This window comes from Scyliorhinus torazame, chromosome 8 (assembly GCF_047496885.1).
Source record: "Scyliorhinus torazame isolate Kashiwa2021f chromosome 8, sScyTor2.1, whole genome shotgun sequence".
NCBI lineage: Eukaryota > Metazoa > Chordata > Chondrichthyes > Carcharhiniformes > Scyliorhinidae > Scyliorhinus > Scyliorhinus torazame.
In genome coordinates this window covers 209,477,566-209,486,903 of record NC_092714.1, presented here as the reverse complement: position 1 = coordinate 209,486,903, position 9,338 = coordinate 209,477,566, and the positions used below count along the sequence as shown (strand labels likewise).

At 43.1% G+C, this 9,338-nt stretch overlaps 1 long non-coding RNA gene across 1 annotated transcript; it reads left to right on the top strand.

Annotated features, from left to right (window-relative positions):
* Positions 1–5,860: 5,860 nt before the first annotated feature.
* On the top strand, positions 5,861–8,146 carry LOC140428819 (uncharacterized). The gene is made up of 2 exons (XR_011948903.1): positions 5,861–5,912; positions 7,618–8,146. It is a non-coding gene; the product is annotated as an uncharacterized lncRNA (long non-coding RNA).
* Positions 8,147–9,338: the final 1,192 nt, after the last annotated feature.

Genomic DNA, 9,338 nt, shown 5'->3' with positions numbered 1-9,338 from the left:
AGAACGTGCAGACTCCACACAGACAGTGACCCGAGCCGGGAATCGAACCTGGGATCCTGGAGCTGTGAAACAACAGTGCTAACTACTGTGTTACAGTGCCATATTTATTGGGCAACCAAAGACCTTGGGTATTTTGAAATAAGTTAATTTCAACTGTGTTGTGACTCAAGTGGGGCTGGAATTGATGGCTCACTGGCCCAAGGTGTTGTCATGGAAATGTTTGGCCAGTGTACTTGGAGGAGTGAAATATACACAAATGTGGTGGGTCCTAGAAGTTATAATTTGTAAGTTTGTGACTCATCATAAAGCATGAATTGGTATCAGTTGATGAGACCCCTGTAAGCAGAACTACTGAGATTGAGGTATTTTATAAAATGCTGGCCCCCAGCAGTGCTTTGAACTGTCCACTCTCCAAAACATAACAACAATTGCAATAGCTATTATTAGGCATAAATCACTAATATCATATCTGGAAGGCAGTGTCATCCTCCACCTTGATTTAAGGATTATTTGTTTTTACAGTGCTTACTTATGATTCTGTGATTATTTTTGTCCTCTGAAATAGTTTGTCTATCTTTTTCTTTTAAGGGGAAAGATGTGATGCTGGGTGCTCGTTTGCTTTACATGCGTGGTCATTGTCATGGGATGATTCCTTTGCTTTTTTTCTCTTGTTCCTCTGTGTGTGGTCCTGTAAAACAGCAGACTTGTGCAGCTTCTGAAACTGCAGTCAACCTGTTAGTTTATGTGCTTAATAAAATGGTGATACTCTTTAAGACAATGCACAGCTATGCCTACTACTTAAAGAGACATCAACTCAACAACGCCATGGCAGTTTAACCTAGGCTTTAATGGGAAATCCACTGCAGCTTTTCTGGCAGGCTGAGACTACTCATCGCTGGTGACAAGAATAAAGAGTTCTAACAGATGAGTCAAAAAGCTTCCTTTGTCAGGCTGCACTAGCAAAACCGCAGCACATATTTCCCTTCTGTGAGATCCTCCTTTCCACTTGCTCGGTTGCTGGTGGACGTTATGTCTTTGAGTTTGCTGCAAAGAGAAATGTTTGGAGGTGCCCACACTCTGGATTCTTACCAACATGATAAGAGGTTTTATTCAGGGGTGTTGCTCATACAATCTAAGATGGAGAACTGAAGCATGTGCAAACATTCTGCTAACCACGTGACACTTCCTCAGCAGGGATGCATTCTCTGATACCGAACATCCCCATTTTCTTCTTTAGGACAAATACAATGACTTAACATTCATACAGCAGACCAACATATGCATTATCTCTAGACGTATATAAATAATTTAATGGCACGTAACATCCCTTCCTTTTTTTTTGTTTGCGGAGATTCTCCTCCACACATGCGCGTTGGGACAATGCGGAAGCCCCGACTCACGAACAGGTTGCCATGTTTAAATTACCGGCCCGGTATTTTTCACCTGCTTTCCTTCCACCGCTGCACTGAACCTGCTGTATTAAAAATCCAGTGACAGTGCTAACTTGGCTAGCTTTCCCCAGTGTTAGTTTAGTTTTTATACTTCAATTTGCGTTTTTTCTTGGTCCAGAATCACCGAGCAGAGGCAGGAGGCAGGAGTACATGTGGTACTCCCCCACATATCCCACATGTTTTTGGTGGGTTAATGTTTTCTAATATTAGTGTTTAGCGTTTATAAATATGTTTAAAATGCAAATAAAGTGAAAGAAGTATATATATTTATTTTTTTAAACTTTGGTTTGTCATAATTCCATTAAAAAGTACTTTACTGTGTAAAGTAAGTTTGGAGACACAAAGTAAAATAAACTTTTAAAATATTTTTGGTTTGTCATGAGGATGCTAATTCCATTAAAGAAACTATAATGGATAGAATGGGATTGAGTGTATGTAATCTTTGGCGATCGCTTGCTGACAAGTATGATTGTCCACCTAAGAAACTCAGTGTTACTAGTCATGGCTTCTGTGGGTCCTTGCATGGCTGATGAGCCTGACCCTAGAGCCGCATCTTTGACCACACACTTGGCAGGTTTTTAATGGAGGTGGGATCGGTCATTGGACTTTACATCGCGGGTTTTCCTTTCTCAGGCTCCTTTTCCGGGCCTCCTCGTGACTCAAAGAATTGTGTCCCTTCAATCAGGAGATTCATCAAAGTAGGTCTTTTCTGAGCAACGGTCTCCCAGGCGTTGATGGCTATGTTGTATTTCTTGAGGAATACCTTCAGGGTGTCTTTGAAGTGCTTCCTTTGTCCTCCTGTTCGGGATCATTCATTGAACTGGGAGAAAAAGATTTGCTTTGGCAGTCAGGTCATCCTAAGCACATGGCCTGTCCAACGGATGATTTCGGATGATTATGGCCTTGATATTGATGTTCTTGGCTAATGTTACTACACCTGCCCTCCCAGCTGATGCAGAGCTAAACTAAGTTTTGATTTTGCAATTTATTTTAAGCGGTGTTATTTCAGAGTCCCCTGATGTAATATTGATACTTAGAAGCCTCAGTGATACTTCAAATGCTTTAACAAAGGGTAAACCCTTAGTTAACGTATGGAAGTCTCCTATAAGCTAATGTGAACTATCTCTCTGACACGTATTGTAGAATCCACTGCAGATTCAAAATCTGGAGTCAAGCTATATGTCTGACTGGTGAGGGAGAGAATCAATCATCCACTCCTTAGAGTTTGCAGGCAAAGGATACCATATGAATCATAGAAACATTCCAGTGCAGAAGGCATCAACTCTGCACCGACCCTCTAAAAGAGCACCCTACCCAGGCCCATTCCCCCGCCCATCCCTATTACCCCACTCCCCCACATATCCCTATTACCCCTATTACCCTACTTAACCTTTAGACACTTAGGGAAAGTTGATCATGGTCAAACCATCTAACCTGCACATCTTTGGACTGTGGGAGGAAACCAGAGCACCCAGAGGAAACTCATGCAGACAAGGGGAGAACGTGCAAACTCTACACAGACAGTCACCCAAGGCCTGAATCAAACCTTGGTCCCTGGTGCTGTGAGGCAGCATGCTAGCCACTGTGCCACCATGCCACCTTGATGTCAGAGGAGATGTCTGCCAGGAGACTGTCCTTCAGCAAAGAAGCAGTGGGATGCCTTTGAGAAATGTTGAACGACAACCTGAAGATGACTCTAACTGCTGCACTGCCTTAACAGTGAAGATGAAACTCATGGCTGTTGTGTGTTGTGCAGGGTACAACTTTTCCGTTCACCATGGACTGAGCATTCACCCAGAAGATGGCTTGTTACCAGAAGTGGAGGAGGGTAATATGGAGCCTGAAGCAGACATACCTCCTGGTACAGGTATGAAAGCCCTGGCTCCAGGTGATCCAAGGACAGTGCAGAAATTAGCAGTTTGACTTAATTATGATATAGAAGCAAAGGATGTACATGCACTATGTTACACACACTTTGTATAGATTTTTAAGTGTTACCCACTGTGTACTCCTCTGTATTATGTTGATATTGCTTTGTTTAAAATTATAAATAGCTTTGCAATCTATCCTAAAAGTAAAATAGCTACTCTAAACCCAGCAGCTACAGTAAAACATATCACCCAGCAGGAGACCGTCCAAAAAGCGGACAGACATTTAAAAACTGATCGAAGCAGCAACGCTTACAGACAATATAAGTGTCTGATTTAATTCACACTAAATTAAAAGTCTGAGATAATGAGCTGATCATGCTTCCTATCCTGGAAGAATTGTCATCAGGAGATGGCCATGCACTTTATCTGCCTCACCTAGTGAACCAGAAACTAATCATGTACTACATGGACCAATCAGAGTCAGGGATATCAGGAATTCAGGTCAGGCTGTGCTGTGATTTGGAAAGGTTAATAAGGCTCGATTTTCAATGACACCAGAAACAGAAAGACAAAAAAAGTTAGAAGGAAGATGACATTTGGTGAGAAAGAGCACCCCAGCGGAATTAGATTCAATACTCCACTGTGAAATGGCTGCACCTAATATCTAGTCAAGTGTCACTTCTGCTGGCATTTTGATAACTCAACAATTGGGGACTCTTGTTTGAACACACTTGTACCCAGAGTGGTCTCGTACTTAGTTGGACCCTGAGTCTAAGTTCAATTTGATTTCAGACTCCTACAGCAGTTCAAGTTCACCTGCCAGCTGCAACATTTTGGACATTAAACCCTCTCTTCTTCTCCCAACCCTCTCCCCCCTCTCTCCTTCCCTAGACTTCCCTCCACCCGATTTACAGAAAGACAACAGAACTGTTGTGTCCATGTAAAAAAATATATTTTATTGATTGGAGTGTTAAAGTGAAAAGACATATTTTATTGAAAAGTGTTTGGAAAAGTTGTGGTAGTCATCAAAGGAAATGTCATCCAGCAGCTGTGAATGTTAAACTAAATTTTGTGCTGATAACATTATTTTTGTTAATAAATGTTTTCCATAAAACTTTACAAGTTTCTAGAAATATCTTACTGAAACATCAAAACACAATATTTAATAAAGAGGTAATTGTAAATGAATAAGATAATTGAAGTAAACAAGGCAGAAACATAATAATACGGTGGCACCCTGGTTAGGACTGCTGCTTCACAACACAAAGAACCCTTGTTCAATTTGGAACATGGGTAACTGTGTGGTGTTTGCACATTCTCCCTGTGACTGCAGCGTTTCCTCTGGGTGCTTTGGTTTCCTCCCACATTTCAAAGATGTGCAGGTTAGGTGGATTGCCCCTTAGTGTCCAAAGGTAAGTTGGTGTGATTGGGGATAGGGCGGGGCATGAGCCTGGGAATGGGTGCTCCTTTGGAGCGTTGGTGCAGAAACGATGGGCCGAATGGCTTTCTTCTGCACTGTAGTGATTCTATGATTCTAAAAATACAAATCAAAAAAATATCTGTTACAAGAACAGTGATAGCAAAAAGCCCTGAGGTGCTTTTAAAATTCTATGACTATAGGCTTCACAGCTCTAGGGTCTCAGGTTCGATTCCTGGCTTGGGTCACTGTCTGTGTGGATCTGCACATTCTCCCCGTGTCTGCGTGGGTTTCCTCCGGGTGCTCCGGCTTCTTCCCACAAGTCCCGAAAGATGTTCTTGTTAGTTGAATTGAACATTCTGAATTCTCTCTCTGTGTACCCGAACAGGTGCCGGAATGTGGCGACTAGTGGCTTTTCACAGTAACTTCATTGCAGTGTTAATGTAAGTCTACTTGTGACAATAAATATTATTATTATTATTTTTTAAAAGGACAGCACGGTGGCACAGCTGCCTCACAGTGCTGAGGTCCCAGCTTTGATCCCGGCTCTGGGTCACTGTCTGTGTGGAGTTTGCACAGTCTCCCCGTGTTTGTGTGGGTTTCGTCCTCATAACCCAAAGATGTGCAGGGTAGGTTGATTGGCCATACCAAATTGCCCCTTAATTGGAAAAAATGAATTAGGTACCCTAAATTTATTTTAAAAAAATTATTATTTAAAAAAATTAGAACAAATTAACAATTTTAAACATGCCACATGTAAAGCTATATAATAGTATAGTGCAGATTAAATAGTTTCACAGATTTAAAACAAATAACAAAACTATATTCACTTATCAATAAATAATAATCACCTTTAATAATAAAAAATAAAATTTAAAATTACTTTAAAAGAACCAGTAACAACAACAATACCTGTATAAAAGAAAGAGCAAAACAACTATTTTCAAAATTTCTACATACCTTTAGAACACTTGAAAAACTTGTTGCCTGTTATCTTCAATAGAATCTTGCAGTTTAAATACTTGCCCTCAATGGGCATCCATGTAGTTGTTACCTCACAAGGGGGCGTGGCTACATCAAAACTGCATCACACAGGAGCCTGTGCAGACTGTCCTGATGGAGGCCCAAGGCTGACACTGGAGCAGGAAGGTTCATTATGCTTCTTGCGCACAGGTAAGTGTGTAATTTTCTCTGAGTATCAGCAGGCCATGGCCTTTCACCAATTCTTGGAAGTTACAGGCCAATAAGACAGTCGCTCAGGTGTGTGTCTATACCTTTTGGGTTGTATCCAACATTCTGGAAGCTGGTACTCGCGAACTTGGAAGTGTCCTCTGTTCCTTCAGTAGGCAGCACTACCCGGAAGCTACTCCAGTGTCCATATCTATAGGCATTGGGAGGTCCTCAGAAACAGAATCTGCACTTGTCTCTGTGTCCAGTCTCTGTTCTGAAGTATCGCTGTCTAAAATTTCCACTGGAAATACTTCTTGAGACGTTTCAGCAATTTCACTTCATAAAGTTCGTAGCTGATCAGTATGACCTCAGCAAACTCATTCATCATCTGTCTGTAGGGTATATGATATTGGACCTGTCTTTGCTGGATCACAGTAGGTACCCATTTCTCACTGGTGGTGTGGATTCTGGCTAATACTCGTTCTCCTTGATTGAATACTCACTTTTTAGAGTTTTGTTCTCTCCCAGCAATCTGTGCTTGTTGTTGTTGTTTGGCAATCTCAGAATATCAGGCGGTATTAACAAATCAAAGTGTGTTCACAGTTTCCTCCTGAGTAACAGCATTGCTGGTGAACTCTGTGAGGTGCTCTGATAAGACATTAGGAATTTGCTTACTCTTCCTGTCAATGCACCTTGATGGAATGTTTCAATGATTGAACAAAACATTCAGTCAACCCATTTGTTTCAGGATGGTATGGAGCTGACTTGATGTGCTGTATATCGTTTCCCTTCAGTTAGTCCTCAAACTCCTTTGAAATGAACTGAATAATCTTGCAAATAATTTGTCTAGTTTCTCAATGGTTTGTTTTGTCATTCTGGATTTCATGATCACGACTTCTGTCCCTTAGAGTGTGCATCCACAATCAGGAGGAACATGTGATTCTCCACTTGGCCTGCATAGTCTATGTGTATTCTCCGTCGTGGTTGTGTCCGGTTGTTCCCACGGGTGTGATGGTTGCAGTGGTGGAGAGTTTCTTAGTATTGCACAGGATTGACATTGCCCAACTTTCTCTTTAATTGAGCAGCTAATGCTGGCCACCAAAAATAACTGCATGCCAATTCCTTCATTCTCACCATACCAGGATGTCCCTCCTGTAGTTGGTCAAGGACTTAACTATGCAAGCAATGAGGAATAATCACTCAAATTCCCCATAATAAAACTCCATTCGGCTGTCAACTCAAGTCTTCCTGTGATGTAGGGCTTGAGGTCTGGAATTTCCATTCAACATCTGACATTATACCTCTGTACTTGAGATGAAGTTACAGGTACATTATCCATGAGTGAGAAATACAGGACGCTGACAAAATGTTCTTCATGCTTGACTTGTGACAGCAATCTTGACAAAGCATCAGCATTTGCATGTTGCTCTGGCTTGTGATATTGGACATCGTATCTGTGTACTGATATTATCAAAAACCATCATTTTAACCTACCAGCTGCTAAGGAAGGAATACCTTTATACAGCACAAAGATTGTTGTCAAGGGTCGATGATCGGTCAAAAGAGTAAAATGAAGTCCATAAAGGTAATGGTGGAACCTTCTTCACCCTAAAATGATGCCCAAAGCCTTATTCTAGCTGAATGTAATTCCTTTCCGTGTTAGTAAGAGTTTGTGAAGCAAATGTTATCAGTCGTTTCTCTCCTGTAGGCTCTAAGTGCGCGAGAACTGCACCAACCCCAAAGGATGATGCATTACAAGCAAGTTGCAACTTCAGCTTTGGATTCGCACTTTCACATTCTTGCTTTATTTAATAGACCATGGCTGACACAGCTCAAACTCAACTGGGGAGCAGTAAAGTGGAGTCCAATAACAACCTACATCCTGGAGAAGTATGAGAAGGTGTTTGAAGATTCACTAGGCTCCATGACTGGAGTTGAACTGCAATTAAAGATTAAGACAAACAGTATACCAAAATGTCTCAAAGCTTGAATCATACCATACACCATCAGGTCAAAAGTTAATGAAGAACGAGAAAGGCCAGTCCAAGCAGGGGTCATTGAACCAGTTGCGACCAATGAACGGGCAACACCAATAGTTCCTGTATTGAAACGCAATGGCTTGATGAGAATATGTGGAGATTTTAAAACAACTATTAACCCGGTATTGTAAGCAGATCACTATCCACTGCAACTAGACTTTTTGGAGGAGAGAAATTCAATAAAATTGATTTATTGCAGGCATGTTTACTAATGAAAGTGGCTGAAAAATCACACCCGCTACTCCCTGTTGTGACGCATAAATGCTTGTTTCGCCACAGGAGAACTTCTTCTGGATTAACATTTGCTCCTGCTCTTTCTTAGAGATTTGTGGTTCAATTTATGAGTGGGCTAAATGGGGTGCAATGTTAGCGAGATAACATTCTCAGCACCAGTTTGAGTGAACATGAACATGAACACTTGAAGAACTTGAAGCTCTCTGAAACGTTTGCAAAACCATAATGTCCAAGTTAAAAAGGAAAGTGCATCCTTGGAATTCTCCTCCGAGGTGTTTTCCTGGATGGCAGGGCGGGGAGGGGGCCACTCAGATGGGTCGGCGCCATCGGATGGAGATCACTAGGGGAATGGACATGTGGAGAGTGCAAGGGATCATCATTCTGGCATGAATAACTCACTTGGGACAGGCCATCTACGTGGAGGCGAGTAGTTACTCACATCTGCGGCCCAGGCCAATCTCAGTGTCGGTGGCTGTTGTTTCCTCAGCCACCCCTGCAACCTTCAGGGCTTGTTTCTAGTAGGGGATGAGGACCTTGAGGTCTGGCACCCTGCTGCCCATCTGGGCCCTCTTCCATCTGTTGTGGGTCAATTTTTCCAGTGGGGACACAGAGGGGGCATCATGAGCTGCAAGCTTCATGCATCATGGGGGAGGTGGGGGTGCAGCATGGCACGGGACAGGCAGGTGTACCACATGGCTTGGAATGGGTGTGGTGTGCTGGTGGATGCCATAGTGTGCTGGGGCATGTTGCAGTGTTGTGCTGGCGGTGGGGGTTCTGCCAGGTGCAGGACCGTTGGGGGTGGGGTGGCCTCCAGGGATAGCAGGCAGGACCAGTGTCAGGGGGCCAATTCCAACTCACCCCTGCAGCCCGGTGGAGGTCGTTGAGCTTCTTGCGGCACTGGGTGGCTGTCCGCCTTGTCACAATCCCCGTGCTGACGGTTGCTGCCACTGCCTTCCAGGCGGCACTGTCTGCTCTGTGGCTGACGCTCCGAGCCCCTCGGGGGAACACGGTATCCCGCGTGGACTCGGCCACGTCTATCAGTCTGGCCAGTTCGGCATCCCCAAATCGTGGAGCGGATCTGTGTGATGGCATTGCTGGGTGTGTGTGGGGATCAATTTAAGTGCTGCTCCCCCTCATTAGCGGGGAGCTGCTGGGC